The sequence below is a fragment of the Schistocerca nitens genome, chromosome 7 (assembly GCF_023898315.1).
Source record: "Schistocerca nitens isolate TAMUIC-IGC-003100 chromosome 7, iqSchNite1.1, whole genome shotgun sequence".
Taxonomy (NCBI): Eukaryota; Metazoa; Arthropoda; class Insecta; order Orthoptera; family Acrididae; genus Schistocerca; species Schistocerca nitens.
The window spans coordinates 489,930,065-489,953,013 of NC_064620.1; the positions used below are offsets into that span (position 1 = coordinate 489,930,065).

Sequence of the window (22,949 nt, forward strand, 5' to 3'; positions counted from 1 at the left end):
AGTCGGCCTGGGAAGTAACACTAACGCACTTTTAGGTGAGACAGGCAGCCAGAGCGACAACCTCTTAATCGGAGGGCAAAACAACCAAGAAACGGTTCACGCCCGATCGACAATCTGACCGATTTCCGACGGTCAGATCCCACTGCAGAGATAATGGAAAATATCAGCCGATGAAGAGTAACCGACATACCAATATCTTCAAACTGGGCCTCACCAAGATCAAGGCATCAAACATCAGTCAAGACGAATCCGAAAACACAGGTCACAACTGTCAAGTCACTAACGGAGGCTGCAGATTCTTGGTAAAAAAACACACGATTTGTTATCACACGCGTCATGGGCTGAGAAAACAACAATCCACAAATAACAAACAAATCGTAACAGTCGAGTTTTGAGAACAGGTAACTAATTAGTCAACTTGAGGATCCTGCTTCGGAAGAAAGCGAAAAGTCGCTCGCACAGCTAGCGCCTCCAGATGGAACAGCGCGTGCCCGAAGCCAAAAGCCCCGGCCTGGGTTCGCGCTGTGGAGACGGCGTCGTTGCTCAGTTCCAACGAACCAACAAGGTCCAACCACATCCCAATCCGGAATATGGTGTTCGTCGTGCAGATCCAAGACGTCGTCAACTATGACGACCGGCGGAGCAAACGACAAATGGCAGCCCACCTTCGCCGACAGTGGTCGCAGTGAACACTAACACCATTCGGACCCGACTCTTGCTGGGTGCCAACTCTTCCCCGACGGATATTGGTGCCAGTGATCAGCAGACACACGTCGCCAGCCGATCGAGCGACCAATGGCCTTTCGTCTGCTTCGACAACGGTCCCGGGGCGTACTTTCACTGTCTGCCTTCCGACTGACTCTGCCGTCTCACTGCTTGGTCCTCGACTGCACTCCTGGTCCGTCTCCAACTAAACTGACTTCCTTCGGACGGACGACGTGCCGTAGACCATGGCTCGGACCCAACCATGCAGAGGGAACACAACCGACATCTCTGCACAGGAAGGAACCGACGACCCAAATACACTTCGTCTATGAGACGACCGACAGAACGACCAACCAACGGTCGTCCCGCTGGTACTGGCTGTGCGGACGTCACTGGGGCTCCGTCCCCCGACTGCACTGCTGCTGCGTCCCGACCGTCCTCCTGGTCTGTAACCGAATGACTTTCAAACACACGACGACCCGGAAATACCATCGGTCGCTCCAGCCGATTTAAGTTAAATCAAAGGAGCTCTTTCGTTAAAACCTTGAGAGGTTTTAATTCTTGCTAATGTTATTGTGCCTTTTATCTAATAAAATTTATACGTAGAGTGTAACTGACAGCAAATTATTTTGGCCCCTGTCCACAAATATAACCTCACCCACTCTGCCCTGCTAGTCCAGGGATTTCGGACATGTTTAGCTGAATGATGTTGTTTGGAATGAGGACAGACGAACTACTACATGAAACTGCACAACCTGGAACTACTTCAGACTCCTGTTGCATTCACTGCGTCACAGTTTATGATTGTTTGAATGGCAGCACGCACACAAAAAATTCTTTCGACACACTGCGTGGCAGTTTCTGTAATGACCCTGATTCAAATAACTACTGTAACGCAATTATGATGAATAAATACGACCCAAAGTAGGAAAGGAATGATTGTGATTATGGAAATTAGGGACCCGACTCTGACCTTAAATAGAACCGTTCCTACATTAGTTTTCATTATATTTTTTAAACAGCCGAAAATCTAATACTGTTAGGTAAATGAGTTGCACCCGTATCCATCCAAATGCTTGTACAGAGTACTGCTCTATCTCTTATTTTGCAACGTTTTCTCACAAAAAGGCTGCCATAGACAGCTTATCCATGGATATCGAAAAAGTCATACAATTCGACCAACCATGAGCCAAGTAATTACTCCAGTAGTTCACAAATTTATTGGAGTTCAGCCATACTGAAAATGCAAACTGTATGCATTGAAAAATGTCAAGGCCCTCGTATAATGCAACGAGAGCTGCACATTGGTATCCATCCCTTGGAGAGAAATTAAGTGATTCGTAGTCGTCAGTGATAAACTGCACAACTTTCCTCCCCTGTTTTAGTGGATGAATGGACGGATGTACGTCTACATCATGTGACGACCCAATGGATAGCGTAAACCGGCATGACTGTAAAAATAATGCCTATCTTCGTAAATAGGTGTACTTTTTTTAAATGTCGGTAGTGCTTCACGTATGCCTTACCGTAAGTGTGGTAACACCATGTCTCACAGTTTTGCAGACGTTTCCATGAACTTCATATTCTCACAGTCTGGGCATGTTACGCAACAGCATTACGTTTATCTCGCCAGGTACTGAGGATTGTTTAAGCTTTAAAAAATGTAAAATGAACGTAGAAAGGACTAACCTTAATATTAAATGCAACAAGGAACACCTGCCCGCTCTGTTAACACCAAGCCTAAATTAAATTAAATTATAGCGGTGAACTGCCGTCTGACAACAAACTTAACAGCGAGTGTATTTATAATAAACAGCATTATCAACAGTGGATGGTTGCTGTTTTTTTTCTTTTTCCTGAGAAGTATACTGTATCAGCACACAGTCACGGTCTCACCATATCAACTTTCGACATATTAGATTAAACTGTTGTTGTGATGCGAACGGAACTAACTTTTATTCATGAGTGAGAAGCAGTTGTGGAAGATAAATCTATTATAAATGTTGTACAAGACTGCTCTTAGAAAAGCGCCGTGACTAGATACCTAGGTGAAATTTTATACATACTAAAGCAGACCTCTTCAGGTAATTGAGAAAAACTGATCAGTCATATATCCGCAGATTTTGAACAGATTAATGCAGTTTCCAGGCATATAAAAACATATGCAACAGGGGTAGAAGTCATTTTTCGTAAATATTCTTGAGCAAACGAATTCTTTATAACGAAACTGATATTGCTGTATTGGTGATTTCTTAGTTTGGCATTACTTACACTGCACTTAATACTGAAAGTAAATACTACAACGAAAAACTTACTCATTACTTAACAAACAACTGTAATGCGTGCCACTTGCCATTAAAAAATTGAATAACTATAACGACGTTTTAAATTACTTTTCTTATTTTCCCCATGTTAAGGCTTAATTTTTTCGATCTTTTTAGGTGTTAGTACGAGTGTCTGTAAGACAGATACGAATTCGTTAGGCTATGATTCAGTGTTGGAACTGTCAGCCTTGTAATAAGGTACAGCATAAATAATGGGATAGTTATTCGAAACGGTATTATTATCTTTCTGCCTTCCACAAAATTTCATTCATTGTTCTTGTGTTTTATGAGTGATTAGTGAATGTGTTTGCTGATTACCTCCAGGAAAATATAAAATAGAAATTGATCGTAATATCAGATCTTACAAACAGTCCCTATCTACAAAGAAATTACGTAATGTTTGACTGTACAAAATTAAATTATGAACATGAACAGGTTCCTGATAAGGATCTTGTACATTTGAATTGCCTAACGCTGCTTATTTTGTTCGTAATAAATATCGCACGCTCATTGTTATCCCGACTGCCGCATTCATAAACTGTTCCTATGCAGGAAAATTATTGTTGGAATCTTACAACCAGCATTGTACTTCTCTAAAGAACCATTTAGAAATGTTGGAGAAGTTGCTGGTCCTATAGATTCATTTGCTGCTATGACGTTTTCACTATCAGGAGTGAGTTCCATATAGACACTTCGTCATATATATTTAAAACTCTCCATTGTTATCTCCAATTTTACGTATGTTTCTAATATTACCAACCATTCAAAGTGGTCTCTTTTCTCATGCTCTCTTCCCATCAATCATTCTCTCGTCGACTCTCAGTTGTAGTCACTTCATTCCTCATTCTTATCTCTCCCACTACTGTTCATTCCTCTCGTTTTCTTATAAGTGCCTATTTAGTCCTCATTTTCTCAATCCATATGCCTTTAAACCATTTTTCTCCTCTCAATTATGAAAGTATGTCTCCTCTGTCAGTTTGATCGTCTATTAATCGCTGCTACGGAAAACTAAACTCCACACAAAACACCTGGCGACTTTCTTTCATGGGTCTATCAGAATTATTAGTAGCTGTCAGAAACTTATCACTTTGTATAAACCTCGTTTATCCTTATGCATTCTACTTATTTTCTCCACACCGATTCCATATAACTTAACTAAAGTTCGAATTTATGTAAAAAAAAATGTGTTTCGGGACATTACCTTCCAATAATACCATGGTGAAACCTTCATTTTCGATATTTCGGATGACTTTGACCTTTCCAACGTTTATTCCCATTTCATTCTCTTTTCTCAATTTCAATTCCACAATTCTCTCAGTTGTGCAGTGCAGTTCTTCCACTGATTATTTTAACACAAATTGTGATATGGTGGGATAGCAGGGCATCGGCTATTGGAGTACAAGAACTCAGTCCAAGTCGAGGATAAATCAAAAACATAATTATTTTTCATTATTTACTGCGACTTGTAGCATGCGAAGAACAACTGAGTAATTTGAGGTTTTACAGACAAGTTCATCAGTTTCAACGATAAGAGCAAATATTTACACAGACATTAATTAAAGCAAAATTTACTTGAAACGATTAACCAAAGTTTAATTTTACAGGCATGCTCCGCAGTCTGAGTAGCCAAACGGACTCAAGTCCGTTGTTTAGACAGAGGGTCAGTTAAAGTAAAACTGAAGTTGAAGAAATAAGGTAATCATTATCTTACAGGCAGGCTCTGAAATCTGAATAGCAAGACAGACTACAATAAAAAAAGGTTAAAATGGCTCTGAGCACTATGGGACTTAACATGAGAGTTCATCAGTCCCCTAGAATTTAGAACTACAATCCAACGGTGAAACAGAGATTAATTAAAACAGAATTAAACTAAATATTTTCAATGCGTAAGAACTCTAAAAATTCAGATACTAGAAAATTACACTCACATGCATCCACAAGTTAACGCGAAATTTAGGTGAAAGAGAACTTCTACACCATATTAAGAACAATATACGAAATTTAAATAATGTGCTGGTCCTTTTAATTAACCTAGGCGCTGGGCTACGCAAGACGTAATTCTAGCTGTGTTAGACAAATAGTTACAGTAGTTTAAACAGACCAAACACGAATTAATACAGGCTATTCTGCTGATCATAAAGTCAGTTTGTAACAACTGTGGGACACTGATAGTTAACCTTAACACAACATACAACAACAGCACAAGAATAATGTTCAGATTTAATTTAAACTAATGATGACAAAGGGCAAAATTCAGACCGACTTTTAAAGGCGGAAAAATAACTATTAACCATCTTTAGGAGGTAGATGAAATGTCACTGACCGAATTGGTAAACCCTCCTTCGGATTGGTGTCCAGCATGTCTACCACAACAGCCACAAGTTTCATTATATGCCAGGCTCCACAAAGGACAAGATAGACGTTTTACACACTGCAAGTGTGTACAATGTGTCATTTCAGTGTTAGGAAGTATAAGTCGGCGAGACCAGTAGGCCGATGCAACGTGCATACGAGATTATGAGCGCTACATTCGTCTGGGGCAGCACAGCAAGTCTGCAGTGACCCTATACGGACAAGACTGAGGCAAGGAAATCAGATTTAATGATACTCGTGTGGTGGCTAAGCAGCCGGTATTGACGAAACGCAAGACCAGAGAAGCAGTAGGAAACATAAAACACCCTGACAACATGAACAGAGGGGATAGATCCAAGTTTTCTCCGTCCTGTCTGCCAGCTCTCGGAATGCAACAGGCCGCACCATTAGCACGTGAGGTGAGCGCTACCGGCGAGTAACAGCCGCCACGCGGCCTGCATACAACAGGATCAAAATAGGAGCCCACGTCTCATCAGCCTATGAGCATTAGCCATACCAAAGAGTGCAAAAAGCAGATCCCTACTCCCTCCACCATAGCAGCCTGTTATAATAAAACTTTTCTCACCTTGCGTCTGAAGTGGTCAATCAGAAGTACGACGTTTCTAAAACTATGACGTAACGTCACGCTCACTGAGCGGCGATGACAAAATATAGACGACTCCTCACACCTAAAACAGATCAATAAATCCACAAGAATCCTGCAGTGCTGTTCAAAAATCCGTAAGAGTACGAGGAGATGGAGATCTCTTCCAAACAGCACGTTGCAAGGTATCCCAGGGCATATCAGAAATGCTCAATAAAGTGAATACCTGGAGAGTTTGCTGGCCAGCGGAAGTGTTTAAATTTAGAAGAGTGTCCCTAGAGCCACTCTTTAGCAATTCTGGACGTGTGGGGTGTCGCATTGTCCTGATGGAATTGCCCAAGCCCCTCGGAATGCACAGTGGACATGAATGGATGCAGGTGATAAGAAAGGATGCTTACGTACGTGTAACCTGTCAGAGTGGTACCTAGACGTATCAGGTGTCCCATATCACTCCAACTGCACACGAAACACACCATTACAGAGCCTCGACCAGCTTGAACAGTCCCTTGCTGACATCCAGGATCCATGGATTCATGCGGTTGTCTTCATAACCGTACACGTCCATCCGAACGACACAATTTAAAGCGACATTCGTCCGACGAGGCAACATGTTTCCAGTCATCAACAGTGCAACGTATGTGTTGACGGGCCAAGGCGAGGCGTAAAGCTTTGGGTCGCGCAGTCATGAAGGTCACACGAGTGGGCCTTCGTCTCCGAAAGCCCATATCGATGTTGCTTCGATGAATGGCTCACACGCTGACACTTGTTGATGGTCCAGCACTGAAATCTGCAGGACTTTGCCGAAAGGTTGCACTTCTGCCACGTTGAACGATTCTGTATATTCGTCACTGGTACCGTTCTTGCAGGATCTCTTTACGGCCGCAGTGATGCCGGAGATTTGATGTTTTACCGGATTCCTGATGTTCACGGTACACCCGCGAAATGAGGGTACAGGAAAATCCCCACTTCATCGATAACTCGGAGAAACTGTGTCCCATCGCTCGCTCGCCGACTATGAAATCACGTTGTCTCACTTAAATCTTATTAATCTGCTATTGTTTCTGCAGTTCCTGTTCTAACAACTGTGCTAGTCACTTGTTGCCGGTGGTAGCGCCGTATTGTGCCTGTTTACCTATCTCTGTATTCGAGGATGCATGCTTATATCAGTTTCTTTGGCGCTTGCTTAATGTTTATATACCGTTAAGCCCTTCGAAAGTAAAAAGACAGCGGCAAACATGCATTGTCAAACATAGACACTTTAGCAACTGAGTTTCGTGAGTGCGTGATGTACCAAGATGAGTTCAAGGCTGACTTTTATGTTTGACAATGCATGTTTGCTGATGGCTTTTTACTTTTGATGGACCTAATGGCATAGAAGCTCCAATCACTTGACAATAAGATCAAGACGTCCCGAAATATGTTGTAGTAAATACATCACACGTTTGACTATTGGCGCGTAATGATCTTAGCATTAAAACTTCGGCGTCTGTCACAATAACGCTGTCCACAATCCACCAGAATGTATTAATTTTATTTACTTAACGTTTTTGTAGGACATGACTCACAAAAACTGAGAAGAAATATAAGGAAACATTGTACGGAGAAATAACAACAGAAACTGTTTGAACGATGTTATAAAATTATTTTACAGTATCCACATTGTCACAATACTTCTAGCTAAAATATCTTAACATGATATCGGTCGTAACACACAATAATTAAATCAACTGAAGTCATGAAGCGTACGCATGGAGAATAAAATATTTGTGAAGCAACTGCTAGTACAAGAAATTTCACGAAGAGACGTTAGTGTCAAGTATAAAATCAAAGAGCTCCGTGCATACAAACATCAAAGATAGTTTTTCATCACCTCGGTTCCCAGAGTTACGGAACATGTAGTAAAAATTTGAATAGAGATCAAAATAAACATCATTTCCGCCCTTTTTAATGCTCATGAAAACAACACATTGCATGTTGTACCACAATACAGAGAGACCTCGGAAGGGGGTGCTCCAGATTCCTGTACACAAAGGTACTTCTGATACCCAGTAGCACATCCTCTTGCATTGATGCATGCCTGAATTCGTCGTGGCATACTATTCATAAGTTCGTCAAGGCACTTTTGGTCCAGATTGTCCCACTACTCGGTATTGGTGGGTCACGTCATCCATAAACCTTTTCTGTCTATCCCAGGCTTGTTAGATACGGTTCACGTCTGGAGTACACGCTGGCCACTCTAGTCGAGCGATGTCGTTATCGTGGAGGAAGTCATTCACAAGATGTGCACAATGGGGGCGCGAATTTTCGTCCATGAAGACGAATGCCTCGCCAATATGCTCCCGATATGGTTGCACTATCGGTCGGAGGATGGCTTTCACGTATCGCACAGCCGTTATGGTACTTTCCATTACCACCAGCGGCGTACGTCGTCCCCAAGGGAACCTCTACCTTGCTACACTTGCTGTACAGTGTGTCTAAGGCGTTCAGTCTGACCGGGTTGAATCGAAACACGAATCCGACTGCTGTCTGGCTGAAGGCATATGCGACACTCATCGGTAAAGAGAATGTGAAGCCAGTCATGAGCGGTCGATTCGGTATGTAGTTGTGCCCATCTGTACCGCGCCGCGTGGTGTCGTGGTAGCAAAGGTGGACCTCGCCATGGACGTTGGTAGTGAAGTTACGCATCATGCAGCCTATTGCGCACAGTTTGAGTCGTAACATGACGTCCTGTGGCTGCACGAAAAGCATTATTCAGCATGATGGCGTTGCTGCCAATGTTCCTCCGAGCCATAATCCTTAGGTAGCGATCATCCTCTGCAGTAATAGCCCTTGGGCGGTCTGAGCGAGGCATGTCATCGACATAGCAATAGTGTAATAAAAACTTATAACAGTCACTGGCGTAAAGATGATGTCCTTCAAAAAAAAATTTATGGCTGTGAATCCCAGCTACGACAAGTGTATGTCATCGACAGTTCCTGTCTCTCTGTATCTCCTCCATGTCCGAAGAACATCGCTTTGGTTCACTCCGAGACGCCTGGACACTTCCCTTGTTGAGAGCCCTCCCTCGCACAAAGGAACAACGTGGACACGATCGAACACTGAGGTATTGCATGGTTGAACTGCAGACAACTCGAGCCGTGTACCTCCTTCCTGGTGGAATGACTGGAACTGATAGGCTGTTGGACCCCCGTCGTCTAATAGGTGCTGCTCATGCATAGTTGTTTACATCTTTGGGTGGGTTTAGTGACGTCTCTGAACTGTCAAAGGGACTGTGTCTGTGACACAATATCCACAGTCAACGTCTATCTTCAGGAGTTCTGGGAACCGAGTCGATCACAGTCAACGTCTATCTTCAGGAGTTCTGGGAACCGAGTCGATGCAAAACCTTTTTTGATGTGTGTATTTTAATGTCTTAATGACACAGTAAAGGACTGGTACCTATAAGGGAAACATTCACCTCCACAAGTCATTGCAGCAAGCGATTTTGCAGTGATTCATAGAAACAGCAAATGGATTATGCATATTTGTTCTTTCCAAAGACAGTCGCACGAGCAGATCTTTGATGCCTATTCGATGTAAGCGAGAAGGAGATTGTGGTGTCACCGCCAGACACCACAGTTGCTAGGTAGTAGCCTTTAAATCGGCCGTGGTCCGGTAGTATACGTCGGACCCGCGTGTCGCCACTATCAGTGATTGCAGACCGAGCGCCGCCACAAGGCAGGTCTAGAGAGACTTCCTAGCACTCGCCCCCAGTTGTACAGCCGACTTTGCTAGCTGTGGTTCACTGAGAAATTACGCTCTCATTTGCCGAGACGATAGTTAGCATAGCCTTTAGCTACGTCATTTGCTACGACCAAGCAAGGCGCCATTATCATTTGCTATTTATCTTGTGATGCATGTGCCGGCCGAAGTGGCCGCGCGGTTAAAGGCGCTGCAGTCTGGAACCGCGAGACCGCTACGGTCGCAGGTTCGAATCCTGCCTCGGGCATGGATGTTTGTGATGTCCTTAGGTTAGTTAGGTTTAACTAGTTCTAAGTTCTAGGGGACTAATGACCTCAGCAGTTGAGTCCCATAGTGCTCAGAGCCATTTTTTTTTTTTTTTGTGATGCATGTACCGTCAGACCGATGTTCACCAATTATGGATTAAAGTTAAGTATTCCAGAAGCTCCGTACTTTGTTACTAGACTCAACTCCTCTAACTGTTCCAGACCTCACAACAGCCTGCGTGAGCTGAAACGCGTGCCTTCCGGCTACCCGTCACTGTGGATTGGCTGTCTTGCCTGTCCACAACAGAGATGAAGGTGGATTGGTACGTGTTCGTATCAGGCTGTTCTGGGTACTTAAAAGGAAGGAAGATTGGGTTTGACGTCCCGTCAACATCGAGGTCATTCGAGAAGGTGCATAAGCTCGGATTGTGTCAAGGATAAGAAAGGACATCGGCCGTGACCTTTCAAGGAAACCATCCCGGAGTTTTCATGAAGGCATTTAGGCACTCACTCCGTCTTCAGGCCACGAGTGGCCTACCGATAACATCCGACCGCCGTGTCATCCTCAGGGGAGGATGCGGATAGGAGGGGCGTGGGGTCAGCACACCGCTCTCCCCGTCGTTATGATGGTATTCTTGACCGAAGCCGCTACTATTCGGTCTGAGTAGCTACTCAATTGGCATAACGAGGCTGAGTGCACCCCGACAAATGGCAACAGCGCCCGGCGGCTGGTTGGTCACCCATCCAAGTGCCGGCCACGCCCAACAGCGCTTAACTTCGGTGATCTCACGGGAACCGGTGTATCCACGGCAAGATCGTTACCAGGGATGTAGGGAAATCATGGAAATCCCAAAATTGGATGGCTGGATATTCAGGGTATTTAACACCCTTCATGTTGCCTGTAATTTCGAAAATCAGAAGGAGTTTTTAAATTATTATTGCGTTACTGCACAATACTGACCTTTATGACGTACTGCAACAAGCTAATATTCTGCGCATCATTCCTTGGCCAATTTTATTAGTCATTTCTTCAAACCAGAGAATGGTACATTGACATTTACTCTGTTTCCCAAAATAACTGAGCTTCTATGCCAGTTGGTCGACACTTTCATTCTACACCAAGCTTAGGCGACATAGAGCCCACAGAAAGATTTCTATACATTTTAATTTTTATCTTCAGTGATTCACATTTTATTCCCAGTATTTAATAGTTAATTTTATTGTCCTACTTTTGATTGTTACCAATCGCAAAGCGTTTCTTGAGTCCCATCGAATTTGAGAGCTTCTCTTATCGCTATCGCTTCAGCAGTATGGGGGCATATGAAACTGCTTGGTATATTTCTGTATGGCTACGAGGAACGAAAACAAATGCGGCAAATAAAGATTAACGCAAGCCCTAAAACTAGAAATGGATGTGCAAAAGCAATGTTACTTAAAACTGTAGTAGGGGAAATGGATGCTTCAGCAGACAAACTCATGTTGGTTGTCGACAGTGGGCGTACGAACAACTATAACTCCGAAACCCTGTGGTATTACATGGCGTTTTTGGACATGAGCTACTATCCTTAATTTATTCTTTAAGACATGCCTTACACATTACAAAGTCAGTTAGCATATACGGATAAAATCTTTTTGTACATTCATCTGCAACATATGCAAAATATAAAAAGAAAGCAAAAATGGAAACCGACGTTTCGACTATCCTTGCAACACTACTCTTCAGGTTGACTAAGTTTCCTCCTCTTTGGGATGGTCTTCTCTGTGTACCGTGTTATTTACGTTGTCACATGACAACGCACTTCAGTATTCAGAACGTCACTGACACTTGAAGGTCAAGAAGACATGGAGGTGCGACTGTACAGAAGAGGCGGCTTTTTGGAAAACTAATGGCTGTACTACTCTAAATTATCATGTAAAGCGAAGTAGAAGTATGTAGAGGAACAAGTGGACAAATCCTTGATGCTTGATTGCCTTGTGTGAATAGCATCAGCCACTCTACAGGAAAGTTGGTGAGACAATACCCGAAACGGTTCCTAAAAATCCAAGAAAGATTCCGTAAAAGCTCTCCACGCTACATTTGTTTGCGAATGGAATTGTGATTGTGGTGACGATCATGGCTAAACCAGGAGACCTGCTACAACTCTCTAGTCGGATCAAGAATGTTACAGGCTACTGGGGCATCACACCAATAGTAATTATATTTAGAACAATCAACATTAATTTTTTTTGAAAGGGGCAGAAACTCACCAGAGATAAGGAACTGAATGACCCAAAGGAGCCAAGATTCATTGGGCCGGTAGCGTTTCTTACCACAGCAGCAGGCAATTTTAAAAATCGATTTCGACCACAGTGGTTAATACCCGTGGCGGCATAGAACATATGACAGAATTAGTTTCAGGACCGAATGACAAGATAAGCAGACATTGAACAAGTTTCAATGAAAACAAATTTTATAACACATAAATATGGCACTAAGATAATTTCAAACAGAGGCACAAAAGGCAAATTTAACACTTGAGACAGACTGATGAAGAACCACAGGCAACCCAGTATAGCGGGAGCAACTTCAACACGGGAGCACATCTGTCAATCACGTAACGAGTAGACCTTATCCCCAAAGGGCAGAACAGACGGCATCATAAAATGAAGAGCACTGTAGCACCCACAGCAGCAATTATGCCTCCTTAATCCAGTGCAAACCGACTACGTCGGCATTAGGTCCAAGTACTGCTGACCAGCTAGACTCTACCGACCACTGGCCACTTAGACAATCGTGAGCGGATAAGCTCCGTGAAAACCTCACCGTACGTCACATATGCATGCCTCTTGTCTCTCTTTCCCTGTGACCGACTGCCTGCCCATGTCGTCGACAACCCGCTCCAAGAAACTAAAAGCATAGAGTCGAGTAAGAGGTGACCTAAGCGCCAACTGTCGTATAGACAGAGACGGATCGCGCCAGTAGGCAAGGATGAAAAAAACACAGAAAGAGCCGACACTACCCAATATAATTTGCTACAGTTAGTTTTGGCGGGAAAGGGAGAAACAGTATTCTTGGTGCGTACTACAATCTTTTTGACTTTACTATCCGATGGTCCTGTACTTCACTAACATATCGGAGGGACCACAATACTGAGCAAAATTTAATTTGTAGTGCAAATTTCAATTTTAAGTTTTTGGGCGTTAAATATCCACACTGATTGCGGTCATTGGATTTGTGATTTACTCTCTCCGTATTACTTATACAATTCGGTACTCCTACTTTGTATCAGATGGACGAAACTGTCGGTAAGACATCTCCACATATGTGGGAAATATCGAGGAAAAGTGTAACAAGTCAGAACGTTGGTTTTATAGTGTTTTTTTTTTTCTTGGAAACGATGCGAAATAATTCCCGAAACGATTTTATTCAAATTGACAGCGGCCGTGGGAACCTCGTGACATTACATATTAGTTGGTGTCTTCTAAGTGATTTGATGCGGTCCGCACGAATTACTCTTCTATGTCAACCTCTTCATCTTAGAGTACTTGCGACCCACGTCCTCAGTTATTTGCTAGATATATTCGAATCTCTGTCTTCCTCTAAAGCTTTTACTCACTACAGTACCACGAAGTCATTCTCTGATATCTTAACAGATGTCTCATTCCTTGTTTTTGTCGGTGTTTTCATCATATTCTTTCCTTTGCTGATTCTGCAAAGAACCTGCCCATTCCTTACCTATCAGTCCACGTAATTTTCAACATTCATCTGTAGCACCACATTTCAAAATGCTTTGACTCCGGTTTTCCCATAGTCCATATCTCTCTACCATACAATGCTGTGGTCGAAACGTACATTCTCAGAAAATTCTTCCTCAAAATAAGGCCTTTGTTTGATACTACTAGACTTGTATTGGCCAGATAGCCCCGTTTTGCAGTGCTAGTCTGCTTTTCATGTCCTCCTAGCTCCGTCCATCACGGGTTACTTCGCTGCCTAGGTAACAGAATTCCTTAACTTCGTGAACATGCTGACATTCTGTTTCTCGCTGTTCTCATTTCTGCTCTCATTGATCCCGCCTTTCTTCTGTTTACTCTCAACTTAACCTACTTTGTATTCCCAAATTCTGAAATTCGGTCTCTCAGTGTTCTCATTTCTGCTGCTACTTATTAGATCCGTCTTTCTTCCGTTTAATCTCAATCCATATTCAGTACTCACCAGATTGTTCATTCCATTCAACACGTCCTATTATTCTTCTTTACTTTCACTGAGAACATCAATGTCACCAGTGAGTCTTATCATTGAAATAGTTCAAATTGCTCTGAGCACTATGGGACTTAAATTCTAAGGCCATCAGTCCCCTAGAACTTAGAACTACTTAAACCTAACTAACCTAAGGACATCACACACATCCATGTCCGAGGCAGGATTCGAACCTGCGACCGTAACGGTCGCGGGGTTCCAGACTGTAGCACCTAGAACCGCTCGGCCACGTCGGCCGGCTATCATTGATATAGTTTCGCTTTTAATCCTACTCTTGAATCTTTCATTTATTTCTGTCATTGCTTCTTGGATGTGTAGTCTGAACAGTAAGGTTGTAAGACAACAACCCAATGTTACACTGTTTTTCGAGTACTTCGTTCTTGGTCTTCCAATTTTATTGTTCCTTCTTGGATCTTGTACATATGTTTATTACCCGTCTTTCCCAAAAGCTTACCCCTATTTTGCTCAGAATTTCGAGCATCTTGCATCATTTTACAGTCTCGAACTGATTTGACTGGTCGATAGATCCTAAGAACACGTCTTGACTTTTCTTCAGTCTTGCTTTTGTAGTCAACTGGTACGTCAGGACTGCCTCTCTCTCGCTGATTTACTTTCCTATAGCCATACTGATCGCAATCCAACAGATCGTGAGGTTTTTCTTCCATTCTGCTATTTTTATGCTGCCTTCTCTCTGACAGAGCTGAGTAACGATATGCGAACCGGGGTCTCCCCGCGTGGCTGACTACCGTAGTGGCCGCGTGCAGACCTGCAGGTGACGCGCGGACGCCGACCTAAGAACGCGCCGCCCCCGGCTGGCCGCGTGTAATTGCCGCCTCCTACGCCTCCGCCGCCTCCCGCCGCCGGCCGTGGCAGCCAATTAGATGTCTGCACTCGGCCGCGGCCCGCCGCCGGCAGCGCGCCTGCGCTAACGAGCACCGCCGCCAGCTGCCCGAGCGTCCTCGTCCGTCGCGAGGCTTCTGGCTATTCCTGGCTCATCTCGGCGACTTGCAGAGTGCGGGCACCGCGCAAAGTCTTCTAAAGCATCGGTATTCCACTGTGGAGCTCGCTTAGCAGGATAATCACTGTGCACTGCATACCTACACTATGTGACACCTGGCTGAAAATGCACACGCGCCCAATACGTTTCCGCGAGAAGGTCAAATACTTCGGCGTCTGGCTGGACAGGAAACTACTCTGGGGGGCACACATTCAACACGTGACCAACAAAGCTCTACCCTATGCTTAACAGGCGTAGCACACTGAACAGGAGGGTGTCTAGGTCCATGTACATGACACTTATGCGACCCACCCCTGATGACGTACGCAGCCCCTGTCTGGGGATACGCTGCGCCAACTCGCCTGCGCCGTCTGCAGCTCATGCAGAACAAAGTACTCAAAATCATAAGCAAGGCTTCGCGCTACACACGCATTGCGGACCTTCACCGGGAATACAGGCTAGATACTATCTTGCAGGTATTCCAAAAACTCTCCACACGACTGTACAATAACACGAGACACTCGCGCAACCCGTTTATCCTTTCTCTGGGTAACTACGACCACAACCATAGATGGGAAGCATAACAGACCAAAGACACTACTGGCTAGGAACTAAACATCTACGGTCCATAGAAGGCTAACATGACACTACTGGCGAGCCCCTGCAACACAGCTATTACTGGAAACCCCAGATATTCGACCAGCCGAAAAACAGGCAACCGCAGGGAAACCGTACTGTACACAGCACGCAAACCAACCACACACACCCCCTACACCGTCTGTGAGCCGATCTATGACCGATCGCCCACTAATGTACAACGACCTTGAACTGTTGCAGGGACGCAGCAACTGCAGCAAGCACCGCAACGAGCTCCAGCAACGACAAAGTTAACGATGCACGATACCTCGCACTAACATAACTACACCTTGCATGCACTGTCGCAGAAAGCAAGCCGCTACTGCCCTTACTACCCGTCCTACTGTCGCAGAGGTTTTTCTCCCTTGGCGCTTGCCTGGCCACTTTTTTGCCTCTGCCCTTACAACCGCTACTCTTCGATCGCTTTCGTTCACTTTCTATCTCCTGATGGACCGTGTTAATGAGTAATCTTACCCAGACGCATGGATAGCATCACAGCCCGCATCCTGTGACTCCTGATTCAAAAACTAACATGTGATACGGAGGTGACAGTAGAACTTTTGGTTTGGTCACCACGTTGGTGTGGTCGTGGTCGTGGACCCCCCCCCCCCCAAAAAAAAAAAAAAAACTGAAAATGACTCACAAGTTCGTGGCGCCCTCCAATCGATAATGCTAGATTACGGTATGCTGTTGGCCTATCCTTAGCCTTGATGACAGATCCCACTCTCGCAGGCATACGTTCAATCAGTTTCTGGAAGCTTGGAAGCTTTCTTGGGGAAGGGCAACTCATTCTTCACCGAGTGTTGCACTGAGGAAAGGCATCGATGACGGTTAGTGAGGTCTGGCACGAAGTCGGCGTTCCGAAACATCCCACAGGTTGGTTGGTTGTGTTGGGGAAGGAGACCAGACAGCGAGGTCATCGGTCTCATCGGATTAGGGAAGGAGAGGGAAGGAAGTCGGCCGTGCCCTTTGAAAGGAACCATCCCGGCATTTGCCTGGAGCGATTTAGGGAAATCACGGAAAACCTAAATCAGGATGGCCGGACGCGGGATTGAACCGTCGTCCTCCCGAATGCGAGTCCAGTGTCTAACCACTGCGCCACCTCGCTCGGTCCCACAGGTGTTCTATAGAATTCAGGTCAGAACTCTGTGCAGGCCAGTCCATTACAAGGATTTTATTGTTGTTAACCACTCCTCCAAAGGCCGTTCATTATGAACAGATGCAAAATCGTGTTGAAAGATGCAATCGCCCTCCCCGAATTGCTCTTCAACGGTGAGAAGCAAGAAGGTGCTTAAAACATCAGTGTAGACCTGTGCTGTGATAGTGCCACGCAAAACAATAAGGGGTGCAAGCCCCCTCCATGAAAAACACGACCACACCATAACACCACTGCCTCCGAATTTTACTGTTGGCGCTACACACGCTGGCAGATGACGTTTACCGGGCAGTCTCCGTACCCATACCCTGTCATCAGATCGCCACATTGTGTACCGTGATTCGTCACTACACACAACGATTTTCCACTCTTCAATCGTCCAATGTTTACGCTCCTTACACCAAGCGAGGCGTCATTTGGTTTTACTGACGTGATGTGTTTTGCTCATGAGCATTCGTTCGACCATGAAATCCAAGTTTTCTCACCTCCCACCTAACTGTCATAGTACTTGCAGTGGATACCGATGGGGTTTGGAATTCCTGTGTGATGGTCTTGATACATGTCTGCCTATTACACATTACGACCCTCTTCAACTGTCGGCGGCGTCTGTCAATCAACAGACGAGGTCGGCCTGAACGCTTTTGTGCTGTACGTGTCTCTTCACGTTTCCACTTGACTATCACATCGGAAACAGTGGACCTAGGGATGTTTATGAGTGTGGAAATCTCGCGTTCAGATGTATGACGCAAATGACATCCAATCACCTCACCACTTTCGAAGTCCGTGAATTTTGTGAAGCGCCCCATTCTCCTCTCTCCCGTTCTCTAACGACTGCTGAGGTCGCTGACATGAAGTACCTGGCAGTAGATGGCAGCACAATGGACCTAATACGAAAAATGTATTTTTGGCGGGTGTCCGGATACTTTTCATCAATTCGGGTATATTTTAGATCAACATCACTATCATCATCAAGGATAAGACGTTTTTGCTACGGTCGTAGGTTCGAATCCTGCTCGGGCATGGATGTGTGTGTTGTCCTTAGGTTAGTTAGGTTTAAGTAGTTTTAAGTTCTATGGGACTGATGACCACAGATGTTAAGTCCCATAATGCTCAGAGCCATTTGAACAGACGTTTTGGCCTGTTCTGCCTCAGAAATTTTCACGCCAGTATTCAAGGGACGGTCTACGTTTCTCTTGTCGATTGGGTTGTACTGTATTACATGAGTTACTTTTAGACACACGTTGTACTTGGTCTTTCCATTTCAGTAGGTATTTTTCAGTTATATTTGTAATGGGTTCAGGCCGGCCGCGGTGGTCTCGCGGTTCTAGGCGCGCAGTCCGGAACCGTGGGACTGCTACGGTCGCAGGTTCGAATCCTGCCTCGGCCATGGATGTGTGTGATGTCCTTAGGTTAGTTAGGTTTAAGTAGTTCTAAGTTCTAGGGGACTGATAACCACAGCAGTTGAGTCCCATAGTGCTCAGAGCCATTTTTTTGTAATGGGTTTTTCTTTTTTTGTCCAACAATTAATATCACGCAACGATGCTGAGGAACTTCATCAATGATGATTCTATTGGTCATAATGGTCATTTATAGGGTCCTACATTTGCTACCAAGCTGCAGAAAAGATAAATCTATTGCTTTGTGAGGTTTAATTAATGTTTCTATCATTTTGTTATGTTTTGATGTAAGTTGCATAGTTCCCCGGAAGTGTCTGAATCATCCCGAATTTAGCTCTACGTCATCTGACTTGGGAATTTTAAAATAGCACCCTAAATATTTAAACTCTCTTACTTGTAGAGTTATTTTTATGGTTTCCACTACATGAAATCCCATCACTTTTGTGTTACCTGTCGATATTCTCATTCCGATTTAGCGGTTATTTGACTCAGTTCGTGTCAAGAAATGTGAACATCTTCTACAGATTCTCCTATCATAATCTGAATGTCAGCAAATAACATCTTCATAAAACTAAAATATTCAATTCTTAATGTTTTATGTGGTAAAATAAACCATTTACATATGATATCGTCAATGTGAACATTAAAAACAGAGGGGGACAGTGAACGGCCTTGTCTGACTCCTTGACTGACACTGGCAGTACGAATTCTTATTTTACACTGAAGCGCCAAATAAACTGTTATAGACATGCGCGTTCAAATTTTGTACACAGATACGTAAAAAGGCATAATACGGAGCTACGGTCGGTAATACCTATACGGGGTGAGTCACCTAACGTTACCGCTGGATATATTTCGTAAACCACATCAAATACTGACGAACCGATTCCACAGACCGAACGTGTGGAGAGGGGCTAGTGTAATTGTTTAATACAAACCATACAAAAATGCACAGAAGTATGTTTTTTAACACAAACCTACGTTTTTTTAAATGGAACCCCGTTAGTTTTGTTAGCACATCTGAACATATAAACAAATACGTAATCAGTGCCGTTTGTTGAATTGCAAAATGTTAATTACATCCGGAGATATTGTAACTGTGGTGTCACCGCTAGACACCTCACTTGCTAGGTGGTAGCTTTAAATCGGCCGCGGTCCATTAGTACATGTCGGACCCGCGTGTCGCCACTGTGTGATCGCAGACCGAGCGCCACCACACGGCAGGTCTCGAGAGACTTACTAGCACTCGCCCCCAGTTGTACGGACGACATTGCTAGCGACTACACGTACGAAGCCTTTCTCTCATTTGCCGAGAGACAGTTAGAATAGCCTTCAGCTAAGTCCATGGCTACGACCTAGCAAGGCGCCATTTGTACCATTGCATGTATCTCAAGATAGTCTCACTTGTATCATCAAGAATGCTGTATACCAAAGGACGATATAAAAGTTAAGTGTTCTAGTAGCTACGTTCTTTTCTTCATCACATTCATTACGAATCCTGTTCCAGACTTCGCGCCAGTCGGCGTGTGTGTACGTGTGCCCTTTCGGCTACCCGTCACTGTGGACTGGCTGCCTTGTCAGTCCACTACGTAACCTAAAGTTGACGCTTGAGTACCACTCCTCCGCTGTTCGATCGTGTGTATCGGAGAGCACCGAATTACGTAGGGACCCAAAGGGAACGGTGATGGACCTTAGGTACAGAAGAGACTGGAACAGCACATTACGTCCACATGCTAACACCTTTTCATTGGTCTTTTTCACTGAAGCACATGTACATTACCATGAGGGGTGAGGTACACGTACACACGTGGTTTCCGTTTTCAATTACGGAGTGGAATAGAGTGTGTCCCGACATGTCAGGCCAATAGATGTTCAATGTGGTGGCCATCATTTGCTGCACATAACTGCAATCTCTGGCGTAAATGAATGTCGTACACGCCACAGTACATCTGGTGTAATGTCGCCGCAGGCTGCCACAATAAGTTGTTTCATATCCTCTGGGGTTGTAGGCACATCACGGTACACATTCTCCTTTAACGTAGCCCACAGAAAGAAGTGCAGAGGTATAAGATCAGGAGAACGGGCTGGCCAATTTATGCGTCCTCCACGTCCTAAGAAACGCCCGTCGAACATCCTGTCAAGGGTCAGCCTAGTGTTAATTGCGGAATGTGCAGGTGCACCATCATGCTGATACCACATACGTCGACGCGTTTCCAGTGGAACATTTTCGAGCAACGTTGGCAGATCATTCTGTAGAAACGCGATGTATGTTGCAGTGCTCTCCGATACACACGACTGAACAGCGGAAGAGTGGTACTCAAGTGTCAACTTTAGGTTACAATATCTCCGGATGTAATTGACATTTTACAATGCAACAAACGGCACTGATTACGTATTTGTTTATATGTTCAGATGTGCTAACAAAACCAACGGGGTTCCATTTAAAAAAACGTAGGTTTGTGTTAAAAAACATACTTCCGTGCATATTTGTATGGTTTGTATTAAACAATTACACTAGCCCCTCTCCTCACGTTCGGTCTGTGGTATCGGTTCGTCAGTATTTGATGTGGTTTACGAAATATATCCAGCGGTAACGTTAGGTCACTCACCCTGTATGAGACAACAAGTGACTGACGCAGTTGTTAGATCGCTTACTGCTCCTACAATGGTAATTTATCAAGATTTAACAGAGTTTGAACGTGGTGTTATAGTCGGCGCACGAGCGATGGGACACAGCATCTCCGAGGCAGCGATGAAGTGGTGATTTTTCCGTACGGCCATTTCGCGAGTGCACCATGAACACCGGGAATCCGATAAAACATCAAATCTCCGACATATCTGCGGCGGAAGATAGATCCCGCTAGAATAGGACCAACGACGACTGAAGAGAATCGTTCAACGTAACAAAAGTGCAACGCTTCCTCAAATATCTGCAGACTTCAATGATGGTCATCAACAAGTGTCAGCGTGTGAACCATTCAACGAAACGTCATCGATATGGGCTTTCGGAGCCGAAGGTCCACTCGTGTACCCTTGATGACTGCACGGTTCAAAGCCTTACCCCTCGCTTGGGTGCGTTAACACCGACATTGGACTGTTAATGGCTGGAAACACGTTGCCTGGTCAGACGGGTCTCGTTTCAAATTGTATCGAGTGGATGGACGTGTACGGGCATGGAGGCAACATCATGAATACGTGGACCATGCATGTCAGCAGGGAACTGTTCAAGCTGGTGCTCGAGTTTCTGTAATGGTGAGGGGCGTGTGCAGTTGGAGTGATATGGGACCCCTCATACGTCTAGATACGACTCTGACATGTGACATGTTCGTAATCATCCTGTCTGACTACCTGCAATCTCTCATGTCAATTGTTCGTTCCAACGGACTTGGGAAATTCCAGATGGACAATGCGACCTCTACACATACAGAATTGCTACAGAGTTCCTGCAGGAAACTCTCCTGAATTCAACCACTTCCGCTAACCACCAAACTCCCCAGACATGAACATTATTGAGCATATCTGGGATGCCTTGAAACCTGCTGTTCAGAAGAGACCTCCACGCCCTCGTACTCTTACGGATTTATGGACAGCCCTTCAGGATTTATATTATCAATTCCCTCCTGCACTACTTCACACATTAGTCGAGTGAATGCCACGTCGTGTTGCGGCACTTCTGCGTGCTCGAAGGCGTCCCAACGAGGTATTAGGCAGGTGTACCAGTTTCTTTGGCTCTTCAGTGTATTACTTTCGTACAATGATAGAATTTCCGTAATCAGATGTGCTGGAACTCATAATCCCTTAAGCTATTTCCATAGCATTTTCCGATTTACCTTGTCAAACGCCTTTTCATAGTCGACAAATACATAATAAGTTTTTAACTATATATAACGGTAGTATCTGTTCCCGAAAGAACAGTTACCGTGGATGACCATGCAGCTTTGCTAGAAATGAAATGATAATTAAATGAACACCCTAGCTGCAAGCAGGCGTTGATGTACTTCATTGCCGACATGTTGAAAATGTGTGCCCCGACCGGGACTCGAACCCGGGATCTCCTGCTTACATGGCAGACGCTCTATCCATCTGAGCCACCGCGGGCACAGAGGATACTGCATCTGCAGGGACTTATCCCTTGCACGCTCCCCGTGAGATCCACATTCCCAACATGTCCACAATCTGCCACGAGTAATGAGTATGATGGGCAATCATCTATTAGGCGCACTACGAATGTAGTGTTGTGGACATATTGGGAATGTGGATCTCACGGGGAGCGTGCAAGGGATAAGTCCCTGCAGATGCACTATTCTCTGTGCCCGCGGTGGCTCAGATGGATAGAGCGTCTGCCATGTAAGCAGGAGATCCGGGGTTCGAGTCCCGGGCGGGGCACACATTTTCAACATGTCCCCAATGAAGTACATCAACGCCTGCTTGCAGCTAGGGTGTTCATTTAATTATCATTTCACATAATAAATTGGCAATCGAAATTTTCTTCTCTTTTCGGACACCTGTACGAAAGTGAAAAGACAATCAGAGCATGATCCACGTTTTCTAAAAT

At 44.6% G+C, this 22,949-nt stretch overlaps 1 non-coding gene across 1 annotated transcript; it reads right to left on the minus strand.

The window, feature by feature from the left end:
* Positions 1–22,418: 22,418 nt before the first annotated feature.
* Positions 22,419–22,493, minus strand: Trnat-ugu (transfer RNA threonine (anticodon UGU)). The gene has a single exon. It is a non-coding gene; the product is annotated as a tRNA-Thr (tRNA).
* Positions 22,494–22,949: the final 456 nt, after the last annotated feature.